Source organism: Melospiza melodia, chromosome 12 (genome assembly GCF_035770615.1).
Source record: "Melospiza melodia melodia isolate bMelMel2 chromosome 12, bMelMel2.pri, whole genome shotgun sequence".
NCBI classification, from domain to species: domain Eukaryota; kingdom Metazoa; phylum Chordata; class Aves; order Passeriformes; family Passerellidae; genus Melospiza; species Melospiza melodia.
The window spans coordinates 22,715,352-22,729,454 of NC_086205.1; positions in this window are offsets into that span (position 1 = coordinate 22,715,352).

Genomic DNA, 14,103 nt, shown 5'->3' on the forward strand with positions numbered 1-14,103 from the left:
ACTCTTGATAAACTCAGTCTGAAGAGCTGATTCTCACTAATATAAGTATAAAAACAAGGAGGGTACAAAATCACTTAAACCCCAATAATGTGACTGCAGCTGCCCACCTCTGCCTCAGCGTCACTCTAAAAAGTATCCTTTTATAATGTACTCTTCAAAAATCAAAGAGAAACCATTAAAGAGACACACATCCAGCAAAGATACATGGGGGTTTTTTTTGCATTTGTACATTTTCTATGCTCAATCTAACTTGTCAAAAATCCAAAGTACTCAAACTTCTACAGAGTGGGTTTTTTGCAGTCTGCTTGCATTTCGCATATGAATAGATCTCTTACAGTAATTGTTACTAATTTCTTTGTACTGTACATAAATACTTTAATACTTACAAATGAGGCAACAAAGAAAACCAATTTGACATTTAATGTTCCACACAGAAATCACAGACACACTGTCAAGGAATTAATTAAAATTACAGTTACATGATAATGACACCAACAATAAATACTCATATACAGGTAATAAATTAACTCATTAATTCAGCCACAACAGAGTTGTAAATAACTATATAAAAATAGCAAACATTTTATATCAGAGCTGTAAACATTCCCTGTTCTTAATTCTGAGTTTTCTTCTTTGGTTGTTCCAAATAATTAGGCTTTAATGGGATGTTAAAATGTAAATGTATTAAAGAATCTGTAATAAATTTGTTGGAAACTTCCTAAAAACACTTCAAAAGGTTTCACAGGCTTTTTCAAGGTCTGTATTAGCATGAAAACAAAAATCCCAAAATAAAGCACTGGATATTCATGTTTATATATATAAAAAAATAAATATATAGAGGCACATACACACAAATTATTGACATGCATATCTGCAGGTTCAAATGTCTTTCTGCCAAATACATTTCACTGAGGGACACAGAACAACAAATCCTTCAAACATTTTTAGGAAAAAATAGGCTACGTCTGTGAACTGCTTTAATTCTAATTAGCAATAATTCTCCAGTTTTTATCAGAAACTGTGGGACTGAACTGCAGCCCTTTACAGGCAAAGCCCCCAGCACAGGGAAGGAGCAGATCCCTGATACCAGCTTGCTGCAGGGAAAAAATCCCAAGAGTATTTGGTGCCATTTTGGGCTGCTGTGTCTTTCTGTCAGAAGGAAACCCCATCAATCAATCCATCCTTACAAGGCAACAGTCCAAGGACATCTTCCCTTTACACAGTGGAATAAAAATCACCTTATTTTGTTTTGTTTTCCATATGAACACCTTATTTTGTTTTGTTCTTCATATAAACAAAATATTTTGTTTTGTTTTTCTCGGAGCTGTTTCCACAGCACAGTTTGGAAAGCAGACCTGGGTGATGCATGCCCCAAGTGCTGCAGGTATCCTGCTGCTAAAGCTGGGAACATCACCTGCTGCTGATAAAGGAGCGTCACCCACAAGCCCACACAGCACCTGGACGTTTTATAATCTGATCATTTGAATCCTGCAGCGTTTTCAGCAAAATAGATTTTGTAGGCACGATGTGATTTTGATTTACTGATGCACGCTTTGGTAGGGAGCTCAATCAGAGATTGCACTACAGAACACTGCAGGATCACATCTCCAGTGGCAAAACCCATGGCATGTTTCCAAGCTACCAGCCAGGAATGGTTTTACTCCCCACACACTCATTTATTACAAATGACTCACTGGGTATTTAAAATGGTATCTAAAGTGAAACAGGATATCGCTAAGCCGTATAAGGGAGATTTAGATCGTCCAGTATCTTTCAATGTAGACAATAAATTTCTTTAAACAACCTGCCCTAGTTTATGCTTAATGTTAAAATAGGCCTGTTAAAATAAAGCAATTTTTCAAAATTTAATATTTGGTGCACACACACAGTTTCTTCACCAATATCTTATTTCCCACCTCATAGTAAAAGTGTGCTACTTCTTAGCAGGACTGACACATTCTTCATTTAAACCACAACCAACTTTTTTCAGTTGCTATTAATCTATAAATTGTCCAGGCTATGCTTTCCTCATCATAATATGTATTCTGAGCAAGTTAACTATCTCAAACTGCAAAATATAAGCTAGTTTATTGCCATTTCTATGATATGTATAGAAATCAGTTTGGCACTCATGAGTTTGGTAGAACAGGTTCATTACAAGAACAGCAAAGTGCACAGAAAGTAAGGGTGTGACAATCTTCCCCAGGCCTTATTCTGAAAAACCCTCTGCTCAATGGACAAAGTATTCCAAGGGCTTTTAAAGACAAACAAAAATTAGATTCTGGTTGAAATTACAGTTACTTTGGCCACCTTGAATGCATGTTTATGTAATAAAAATATACCTCAAAACCAATAACATCTTGTTTAAAGACTAAGCTTTACTATTTCTTTGGCAAGAATGACAAGACAGGAGTAAATTTACATGCGTATCCTGTGCCCAACAATGGCTGCATTCTTTACAAAAATTGCAAAGTTCTCAAAGTCAGCAATTACAGATGAATTGGTATCTAGCTTTTTCTCCCTCTGAGTATCTCAAAAAGTAACTATATCAGCTAAAACAAAGTACATTTCAATTATTTTCCCATCTAAATATGCCATTGTAGCATGCCAGCATCCAATACTATATGTGTGTGCAATAGAATCAGAAACTGTGGGTACAGGCATGATTTTTTGCCATTTGTTAAAAAACGTATTGTAAAACTAATGTATTGCCGGGGAAAAACCCCAAAATTACATCACAGAGGATAAAGAACCATTTTCAAGCTATGCAGCTAAATTTCTGTTGATCAATAAGGCTAAAATGATTTTTCTAAATGTAGGAATTTGCCAGTGAATTCTCTTTAAGCGCTCTCCTGTTGGAGGCCATGCAAGGGGAAATCCAAAAAACACCACAGACATTTTTCCATAGTAGGGGAAGGGAACCAGTGAGCCAAGGCAGGCTGATAAGCTCCCTCATAATTTGCTATTTCAGGTGAAGGGAACCAATGAGCTGCACAGGCCTTAACATAATATTGTCCCAGAGCAGCAGAGAGGGGATCATTAAAGAAAAGATGGGCCTTGTTATAATTTTTGCCAACCCTTTGAAAATACATTTGGCATTACTTGTGGTGAGACAGGAACTAACCAAATTGCTGATTTTGCATAATTTTAAGGCCTGGGAATATCTACAAACCACAGCAGAACTGCTGAACTAACAAATGGCTGATTTAACACAATAAATTGCACATAGGAAAAATAATGCAGGAACAGCATCGTTAGGACAGCTGCAGAATGAGGGGGAAAGGAACTGTTTGAAAGGAACATTGCCTTTGGAATATGAAATTCAAATGTCAATGTGGAACACTGAAATGGGAAAATATGGAAGGTGGTTTCAGAAAAGTAGTATCCCAAAGAAATAAAAAAAAAAAAAAAAAATCTCTGTACTAGGAAAGTGCCTCAGCACAAACAGTGAGCTGTCAGCCTAGGAAACTGAGGAACAAGGAAGAGAAAGCCAGGTTATGGACTCATGAGGGGATGAAAGAAACCTCAGAAAAATACCAAGGTGGGACCACCAGAAGCAGATCAGCATTAAATCCCCTCACTGTTAGGAAAAAGCTGTTGTCTTTATATTGTAAAGGCTTCATATCATTTTCTCCTTAGTGCAAGAGTTTCATACCTTCTTAATGCTTCTCGTAGGCATCTCCTCTAACCACTGACTCTTCCTTGGCCTTGCAGTAACCAGCTGACTCCAGTTTCCCTCAACCAACCAAGCCACTCTTTTATAACACTCTTCTTCTTATTGGCTTTAACGGCTGCGGCCTGTTAAAGTCAGGTCTGCTCCTCATCTTTAATAATTGACCCAGCTGCAACTCTTTAGTGCGTAAGATCACTTTCTATACTACCTTTATTTACTTATATTCTATCCCCCCACAAAAAGCTGCTATGGAAGCAAAGACTTTCTTCAGAACGGTGAGATGAGAGTTTGGAACCCCGAGCTGTTGTGTCGACACTGAGGGCCAACAGCAGGGCCTCGTGTGCCACAGTGGGCTGGGACAGCTCCAGGATTTGGGAATGCTTGTCACAACCACAACTATTTGTGGTTGTGACAACTATATTGTCACAACCCTTTTTTTGTGACTGGATACTGAGCTCTTTGGTACAGCTGCCCATTACCATTATCATCATTAGAGCTCTCTCGTGAGGCTATTAGAGCCATTTGCCATCCACTGCCATTCTCTTAATTACCTCAAAATCCTAATTGTCTGTTGTTATTGATTACCTATGGCTTATCCGTCTCACAGTTAAATATTGATAAATCATAGCAGCATTTGGTACTGTCTTGCTTAAATTTATAAAAGCTATTAATCAATGTAAGTTTTTAAAAGCTCTCCTATATATTTCATGTAGTCACAGTCTCTTTATTCACTGATATGTTGGTCAGTCCTTTCTTTCTCCATTTACAGGTCAAATTAGGCAAAACTATTTACCTTTGTTATGGAAATTAACCTACATAGATGCTCTTTAGAAGAAAGATCCATTCCCAGCTAAAGAGATTGTGATCAAAATTAGAGCTCCATTTAGAAAACACAGAAATACAACAACTGCAAGAGTCACTGTGTATTTCTCAAAGCTCTGCTGTCACTGACCACTCACTGAGTCAGAGTTCAGTCCCCATTCCCCATCACTGTGTCCACAGGCAGGACAGGAGGTGGGAGTTGAGTCTGCAAAATAAGGGCTGAGAGGAAAATGTTGTTTCCATTTTCGTCATTGCCTCTCACTATCCAATTCTATTTTAATTGGTAATATATTAATTTCCCTCAAGTTGAGTCTATTTTGTGTGTGACAATCATAGTTAGCTGATCTCCCTCTCTTTATCTTGGCCCACAAATTTTTCATCTCACTTTCACTGTGATGAGGGGAGACCTCATTGGGGTCTGCAGCTTCCTCATGAGGGGAAGAGGAGGGACAGGCACTGATCTCTGCTCTCTGGTGACCAGAGGAGTGGTCTGGAGTTGTGTCAGGGGAGGTTTAGGTTGGATGTTAGGAAAAGGTTTTCCACTCAGAGGGTGGTTGGGCACTGGAACAGCTCCCCAGGGAAGCGGTCACAGCCCCAAGCCTGACAGAACCCAAGGAATGTTTGGATAATCCTCTCAGGCCCAGGGTGTCACTGATTCTTGGGGTTGCTCTCTGCAGAGCCAAAGGCAGATTTGATCCTTGTGGCCCCTTCCAGCTCAGGATATTCCATAATTCTCTGATCCCACCCCACACTGGTGAGCAGGGGGAAGGTGTTTGACCAGAGCTCAAGGCTAGCCCACCCCCCAAAATCCCCAAGTGCAGAGATGTAGTGAGAGTGTCCTGATGCTGTGACTGTGAAGGAAAGGCTCGGATGAGATTTAGCTATGCTTTGGGCCAGATAACCAAGCTCACTGTAACAACTAACCTTTACCCACTGTCTGACAATGAATCCATCCAATATTTTAACTAAAAGAAGGAAGAATTTTATTTCCACTCACAGGAAATTCTACTTCAAAAGTGTGACTACTTTTCTGGAAAAAATCCTTTGAACTGTTAGACTACTTTTTCCACATTTCTATCCAAACCAATTTCCTTCAGGACAGGAAATCTTGGAACTACAACAAAGAGAAATCAGAGGGGTTTTTAATAGTCTACCACTTAGAACAGCTGTATAATATTAAGTACAATTGACACAAAGCATGTCTTGAGAGCAGCTGAAAACACTTAGTGCAGGAAAATACCACTTTTCTGTCATGCCTTGGTCTCTTTTTTAAAATTTGCTTTCAGTCTTCCAGGATGAACAAACAAAGAGAAGGATTAAGAAAAAAAACACACAACCTGACCTGGTTTGTAGATTGGTTAGGCTTTTTTCATTTTAAAAAACTGTCCTACACTTGTGTTATTTCACCAGCCAGCCCTGACTTGCCTCGAAGCTGCTCACCAAGGACCAAATTCCCTCAATACGTAACTCAGTACTCACATAATGGGCAAGGCATTCTTGCAGCCATGGTGACAGAGGGCAGCAGCTGAAGATTCCAGGGAATTAACACTCTTTTTAGCCCCTGTTTAACTCAATTAATCTCTTCTCTGAATGCTACTGGTGAGAAGTACAAGTGAGGCATGAGGTGGGGTTCTCTGATCAAAGGAGGAAGTGCTGTCATTAAAGGCCACTGGGATCACTGACTCCCTCCCTGCAGAGTTCCGAGTGGGAAGTGGAACTTCATTAAAACTGTAGCTTTGACTGCCTTGGCTAGAAATTACAATGCAGGGTTTATTACCTAGTGTAGTCCTCTGATGTATATTTCACTTATCATAGATTATGAATTAATAGAGGCATGATTTTAGATAAGGGGATGGAAGGTAAATGTCAGCAGATGATAATATTCTCTGTATCAACATAAGTTCTCATGTTGACTCTGCAGAACATTCCCTTGAGGCTCAATCTGGCAGCTTGTGATTTATGAAACAGTTAAAGGTGTGTATTTGATAATCAACTAACCCAATTACTTCAGTCATTATCAATCTTCTTGATAATTTTGGTTTCATTTCAACACCTACTGGTGCCTATGAGAAGGCTCTGTTGCTGTCAAGGGAAAGGGGGTCACGTTTCAGTCTGGATGGGCTGCAAGAACTGTCATTGGATCTTCCTTAAGAAGCAGGAAGTTCTCAGTGCTAGAAAATAAGAACACTGTCTTTAGTCAGTGTTTGGGGCTTTTTGTTTGTTTTCTTTTCCCCCCTCCAGACAGCCCCAAGTGATGAAGGTATTGAAACCTGGCACGTCTAATAATCTTTCTGGCCATCTGAATATTTATCATTTATCAGCACTCAGTCTTGAGGATGGGCTTGAATTCAAGTTTTCTAAACCTGACAATTTTATTCTAGCTTCTGCAAATTATAATAACAGCAACAAATTTTATATTTTTTTTTTCATGTAATTTATTATTACTGTTAGGCTTTGTGTCCACGCTGCTTCCAAAAAGAAAAAAACCTATCTTTTCAAGTCTTTCTTATTTTTATATTAACAATTTCTCCTTTCACCAGATGCAAACCATTTGATGTTGCTAAGCTTACACACAGCCATTGTTATTGTTATCAGTATTAGTAATGGAATCATTATCATTCTCATCACTAAAAGCGAGCTCATTATCTGATAAGTCAAAATTTCCTCCCAAAGATCTTGAGGTATTTTATTTTCCTCATTTGTATTCGCAGAAGTCATTTCTTCCTCACTTGCTGGAGATGAAAATGCACCCTCTATAAATAAGCTGCCATTCTGCTCATTATGCAGCTTTGATTATTAATTTTTCTCATCTCCTTTGCAGCCCAAGAGTGATTGCATCTTTAACTGGTTTGTGGCTCCCAAAGGATTTCGTTTAAAAAGCAGCTATTTGGGTTAAGTTGTGGTTCTGTGGGTTTGTGACAATGCTGACCCAGCTCCTGAAATCCAAGGGCACTGGCAAGACTGACAGCTGAGCCAAGATCTTGGGGAAGAATTGATAATAATGGCACCAGTGACGAGCTGGCCTTTCCATAGGGCAGAAGAAAGGTTTCCCATCTTCCCACAAGAGCAGTTCTGGGGTTCTTGGGGCTGTCCACAGGCCAGGACTCTTTGATGATCCTTGTGCGTCCCTTCCAACCCAGAGTATTTTAGGGCTTTGTGTTTCTCCCATGGGCCAGGTGAGGTGCAGCAGCTCAGAATTCAGTGTTCACTTTCCCTTTGCCATGGGTGGCTCTTCTGTGAACCCCAGCTCTGCACAAATATCTGCTCAGCTCTTCCCCTGTGTGGAACAGCAACTCCTGGGCTGCTCCTAAACCTCACCAGCCAGCGTTCTAGTGTAGAATACTGACTGCCTTCACATCTCTCTGCAGGATGAGGTTATGGTTTGACTTTCATCAGGTTTTGTTTCATCCCACTATAATTTCTTATTGACACTACACATACAGTGAGATATTTTTTCCCAGATCTGTTTATTTGACATGAGAATCCTTTTCTCCCACACTCCCATGAAATGCTGCTTCTTTCTGTAACTGGGATCAGGAACAGACTTGTCCAACACAAAGTGCCAGCACATCAGGAGCAGGACATTTGGGAGAAGAGTATAATCAGTCTAGGGAAGAGGGGGAGTTGTTTGGGTTTTGTCGCTCTGTTTTTGTTCTGCTTTTCGCTCACAAAGAAATATTTCTGATGATGTGGTACAGAAAACTACCTGATGTGTGAGCTGTAAGTGGCCTTTTAAAATTCAATTAACTTTATTTAATGGGTTTCATGCATTTGTAATATCAAGGAGTCACATTACTGAAAATTAGTTTCAGTAATGTTCTTCTGATATTACTGCACAGCTATTTGTTGCCAAATGGAAAGAAAGCTAATTACTGGACTTAGTTGCTCACACAGATATTGCTTTACCCATCTTCCCTCACACAACATAAGATTATGTATTCATGCATGCAACTAAATAACATTGTTAATCTGAGATTATCTTGACCCCTTTAGAAAACTGAGTTTGTCTGTTTGTTTAGCCAGGAACTTTCACAGCCAGGGAAAGAATTTAGATTCTTGATTTCCATTTAATTTGCAGAGTTTAAATTATTTAAATTTATTTTTTGCACAAAATCTTAAAACTAATTTTTTACACAAATTATGCCTAGAGGCATAACAAGGTGCTTTTGCCTGCACCATCATGGCATCAGCCACCTAACTGGGCTGTGGCACTAAACAGATCTTTCTAACAGCTTTGTATAAAGAACTCACCATTCCCCACACATACACTGGAGAAATAATACTGACTGCACAGGATAAAGCACTTACCCTGCCTGAAATTCTGAACAGATCTTTGTTCCTTCCAGCTGCTCCAGAAATTATCCCTCTGTGATCTTCCTGTTCTGCTTTGACATATGATGCTGCCCAAGTTTCAGACTTTCAAGTATCATTGACAGATTTAACCAGTTTTAGTTTTTAAATGGCTTTTCTGTCCTTCATTTAGAGGGAAAAAAAAAATCTTGAAACATTCAACACGTGCTAGAATTGCCAGGAGATAAATTGCCTTTGATTTTAAATGTGTATTAATGGGTCAATATTCTCCTTTCTTGCTATATACAGATCTCTCATTAATTATATTGTCACTAGAGCTGCAGAATGAATTTGACCTTATTCGTTGAGCACCATGTTTTAGTATTAATAGTTTTTGTTCTTACAGCAATTGGGAAATACAGCCAGACATGGTGATTGATACATTCCCATCTTTACAGCATGGGTCTACTCATTCAAAAGATGCAATATGAAAGAGGGAATCAATAATAATTTCTTTCTTTTTTTTTTTTTTTTTTTAACCCAGACCAATTAATACATGTGCTTGGTGCTGGCTTTATATAAATTTAATACTGACCTGTAAAACTGATTTGCTCTGTCAAATACAACAGAAAAGACCTGAATTTGAACCATCATGCATCTCTGGGATCTCTGGGCTGGGGTTATCAGCACAGGCATTTGCTCAATTTTGAAAGGTCTTTTTAATATAAAGTAAATATATAGCTAAGTGTGCCCAAGAAAGTGTATCAAGTTAAAGGGTAATTTTTTAGGGAGCATAATATCTTCAATTCTAAGCAAACAGGGCTTTGGTCTAAAGTCCTACCAAGGAAAAATAGCACAAATTAACTAATTTTAGTTAGTCAGTGAAATATTTTTATCAGGGAGAGAGGGAGCACAATAGGAATATTCTGCCATGGATAAAATATGAATGAACTGGAATGTAGACACACATTTGCTAAGGTAATACAGCCCTGCCTCACCAAGACATTCCCAGGCATTGACAAAAAGAATATCACAAGGAAAGGCTTTAGGCTGGAGAAAGTAATAATGAGATAATAGTAAAGTTTAACTAGACAATATTACAGAAATGTTTTATTCAGGCAAGCCCAATGGAGTTTTATCAGGAATTTCATTCAAGCTGGATAATAATATCACTGTAACACTTCATTTGAATGGGGTAAAAAGAGAAAAAGAAACAAGGGAAGGTGTCACTAGAACAGTGTCTATCCACAATGTCCTTGGAACCTATTAGGAATCTTCTGCAGGAATTTCAATGACACCAGAAGAGAAATGTATGCATAACAAGTTGCCACACAGAGAAACAAACAGCCTAACTTTGAGCCAATTATTTGTCTCTCCTGCTGGAAACAAAACAAAGCAGAATTCAGGATAAGTTTAGGATCTACACAAAGGGACAGTCATGCAGGAAGACACACAGCATTCAAATCTAAGGCTCAAGGCTTCAGAGAAACTGCTTTCTCTTCAAGAGTGAGTCCTGCTGGCTATTTCCTGCTGTGGCCAAATCAGTGTGTTGCTCTTTTATCCCACATTCTTAAGGAATTGCTAAATTATTGTGTCAGTACTGGGAGCCACTGCCCTACTCTTCCTTTAGGGTCACTATATGTAGAGGTAATCATCACTGGCAGGGCAGAAGAATTTAAATGGAACAGAAACATAATATTTTGTGTGTGTGTGTGGTACTTATATTAGTCAGTAGGTCGAATTTATCTTTAAAAGTATTAAATTGATTAAAATGCTTATTCCTATAAGAAAATACAGCTCGTGTTCCTTTTGAGAGCTGTGATATAAGAAAACAACACTACATGCCCTGAGCTAATGTATTTCTGATTTATGCTATTGTCTAAAGCACAATCAGAGAGCAAAGAAATGAGACATTTTTAAGGCTGCTGAGCACTGGAGATGTGCAATCAGCTCTAGGTTATTTAGCACAGCTTTCTAGATGGATATGTAGGGGAAACACACTGCTCAAGGAGTCTGCAGCTCCCACTCATAATCATAACATTTTTGTGGGCTACTCTATAATAAAAGAGTCTGAAATCTAAAAAGCCAAAACCAAAGTGAAGCCTCACCAAACCCCTCTGAGAACAAACCTCTGCCAGCTACCTTAAAGTTTATTTATTTTCTAAAGTATAATTTGTTTTTGCTTGCATATACATGCAGGCACATTGATATATAAAATACTGATTTCAGCAGCTTTCACATTTAAGCATTTCCATCTCTGTTACTTAAAAGAAAAAGAATTCCAAAGGTTTCATTGCATTAGCAGCCTGCATGTGTTTCAGTTTCACATGTTGCTAAAGGCCCTCAATCACTCTGAGAACTGCAAAGAAGCTGAAAATTCTACCAAATGGAATCAAGATCAATTTTGACAAATTGCTTTAGTTTGCTTAATTTAAGAATAAAGGCATAGCCACTTACTTGAATAATGCTGTGTCCTGAGGACACTTAAGCACATGGAAAAATTTAAATTAGTTTGAAGGATCTGCTTTACCTTACCTGGAGTGGGGCAGTATTTCCTCTTATAATTGTTATTCCATGACAAATGTTGCCAGGGCTGCAACAGAACATGAAGAAGATTTTGTTCTCTTTTCTGAGGAAAGCCTTGGCAGGTATCAGATGCTGCTGGGACCATGGGGACCCTGCTGGGAAATGAAATACTCTTGCATCTTGTGCTATTTAACCAAACGGTGACCTGTCCTAAAAGTGCTGCTTTCAAGGACACTTCAGGTATAGTGAAAGGAAATTCCAATGGTAACTGAGGCAAAAACATTAACTGTAAATCAAGGAATCTGTGTGGTCCAGCCTGCCAGGGGGCTCTGACTGCTCTGTAATTTCATGCCATCTTACCAGATTTACAGTGATATGACTGGGTACAGAGTCTGACTTGCCATCTTTGATTCATTAAAATATTCAGGCACATGATTTTCAACTTTATAAATCCAAGTGCCCTCTTTCAGAGTTAAATTGATGGTACAAACTCCAGAGTGATTCTGCTGCCTTGTAGAGCCTTCTCCCATTTGCTCTATTGCAAGTGGAGTGACTGTGACTTTAAACTGGTGTAATTGGGGGTAAAACTTGGCTTTTTAAGTCTACTTCTATTTTTAAAATCTTCACTGTCAAGTTTCATGAGGTCAGATGTGAAGATGAATTTGTTGTTTAAGCTTCTTCCTCCTGCAGGCAAAAAGCTTAATCATTTTTTTCTACTGACCTTGTCTTGTCTAAAGATGAGTCAATGAATCAAGTTATGAATGATATATCATGAATAAATGATTTATGCAGGGTCAGATCAAATATGATGTATTACTTAGGTCCTTGAGTATTATTGCATATAAAGATTTATCCAAAGTGTCATACAATTGGTCAGGGAGAGAATCTTTAAGTCTTTTTACATTCTCTTGGAAAAAAAAAACCCAAAAAACCCCTCCAGTATATAACTGTTCTCTGACTAGAGAAATCTGTCTTGGCAAAAAATCTCTGTCATTGACAAAGGCATAAGAGAGAGTCCAGCAGTCACAGTTCTCTGCTGGACTGCAGGAGCCCCCAACCATCCCTGCATTTCCCTTTCTTAGCAATCTCCCTTTGCCTTAACAAAGAGAGAGGAAAATAGAAAACCTCTCAAGGTCATAAGGCTGCTGTGACACTGACCAGCTGAGAGCCCCCAGGGCAATCAGGCAACACAGCAATTTATTTTCATGTAAAATTTGCAAGAGTGAGTTTTCCCCTCATAAATTTACTTATGGGTTCAGAACAACTTTCTGCCTTAGCCTTCATTATATTGATAACTCATTATTGATTCCTAACAGTATTGGAATGACAAACACCTTCTCTGACATGAGTTTCTCCAAAAAGGATTGCCTTGCAGCAGTAGCCAGTGCCCCCTCTTAAGAGATTTTATTAAAGTAATTACAAACTTGGAAATGGTTCCTTACATGGGCTGGACTGGAGATCCCTGGAGTGTTGGCTGAGGCCTGGCCATAACTCTCTGCAAAGAAAACTGGTGCAGAAAAGCAATTTTAAAAACTTACTAAAATATTATGATGGAAACAAACAAAAAAGTTCCATTAGCCTTCTCAACTTCCTGCTGCTCCCATTCCTTGCCCTGTAAATCTAATGGTTTGTGGTTTTTCTTTTCCAATGTACTGAACTCTCTTTCCCAGTTACCATTAGTAATTCCAACACTCCCAGTACTGGGGAGGACAATCTAACCACCACCAGGGTCATACCTTAGTATGTCACCTCTTCTCTGTCTACTTAGTGAGTTACCCATCATGGTCAGTTATTTATTTTCATTTGTTATAAATTATAAAGTGACAGGCATCAGCACATGCAATCTGAAGCAAATTAATGTACTCTGAAAAAGCTTTTTTTTTTTTTTTTTTTTTTTCAGAAATGCTAATAGATGACAGAAAAATTGGGTAAATATAGCAATTCTGACAAGAAAGAGTTTGTCTTATCCTGACCAGTTGGTAATTGCACATGGATGGTAAAGGCTTCATGAAAACAAGAGCACAAAACATGAGAAATTATTCATCTGTCAAATATTTTGCCTTGTATTGTGACCAGGGACTAAGTACCTTCAGTCAGTTTACAAAGCTGCATCAAATTGCACAGCCTAGAACCAATTCCTTGGATGGCCAGCAAAGTAAGTGAGGCAGAATTCTGCCAATCCAAAATTGCCCAGTTAGGAGGTACAAAGCAGGTTTGAAAAAACCCACAATATTGCAACCAGTCACTGCAAATTGTTACCACTAAATCTAACAATGAAGCATCAGTGAAGTGTGCCATGGAACATCAAGTTAAATTCTTCATAAATTAATAAAAATGTTACATGACATGAATTTATGTATTGGATTTTCTTACAGTAAAAAGAATTATTTTAAAAGATGCCTTTTTATTTCAACTGTTACTCTCCCTGCTATTTTATAATAGTGAAAGATAATGAAGTTGTCATTTTACCTACAGGATAATAAATTTCCTTGCTGTGAGTACAAGGCTATTGCTCACTCACAGGGCCCTGATTATGTTGTGCTAGGAGAGCATGACAAGTGCTTTATGAATGGCACAGTCCTGAAAGTGAACTCAGTCAGTGCTCATTAGAGGGTCATCCTCCTAGAATTTGAAAAAGTGAACTTCATGCGTGGGGGTATTCTCTAATTTTTCACACTCACTGTATAAGTAACACCTGCACATCAAGGTCTACCCAGCATAGTCCTGCTTCCTCATTTCAGTTAAAGCAGTGATCTTTCACTTCAGGAAAAGCAGTGACACATGACATATGT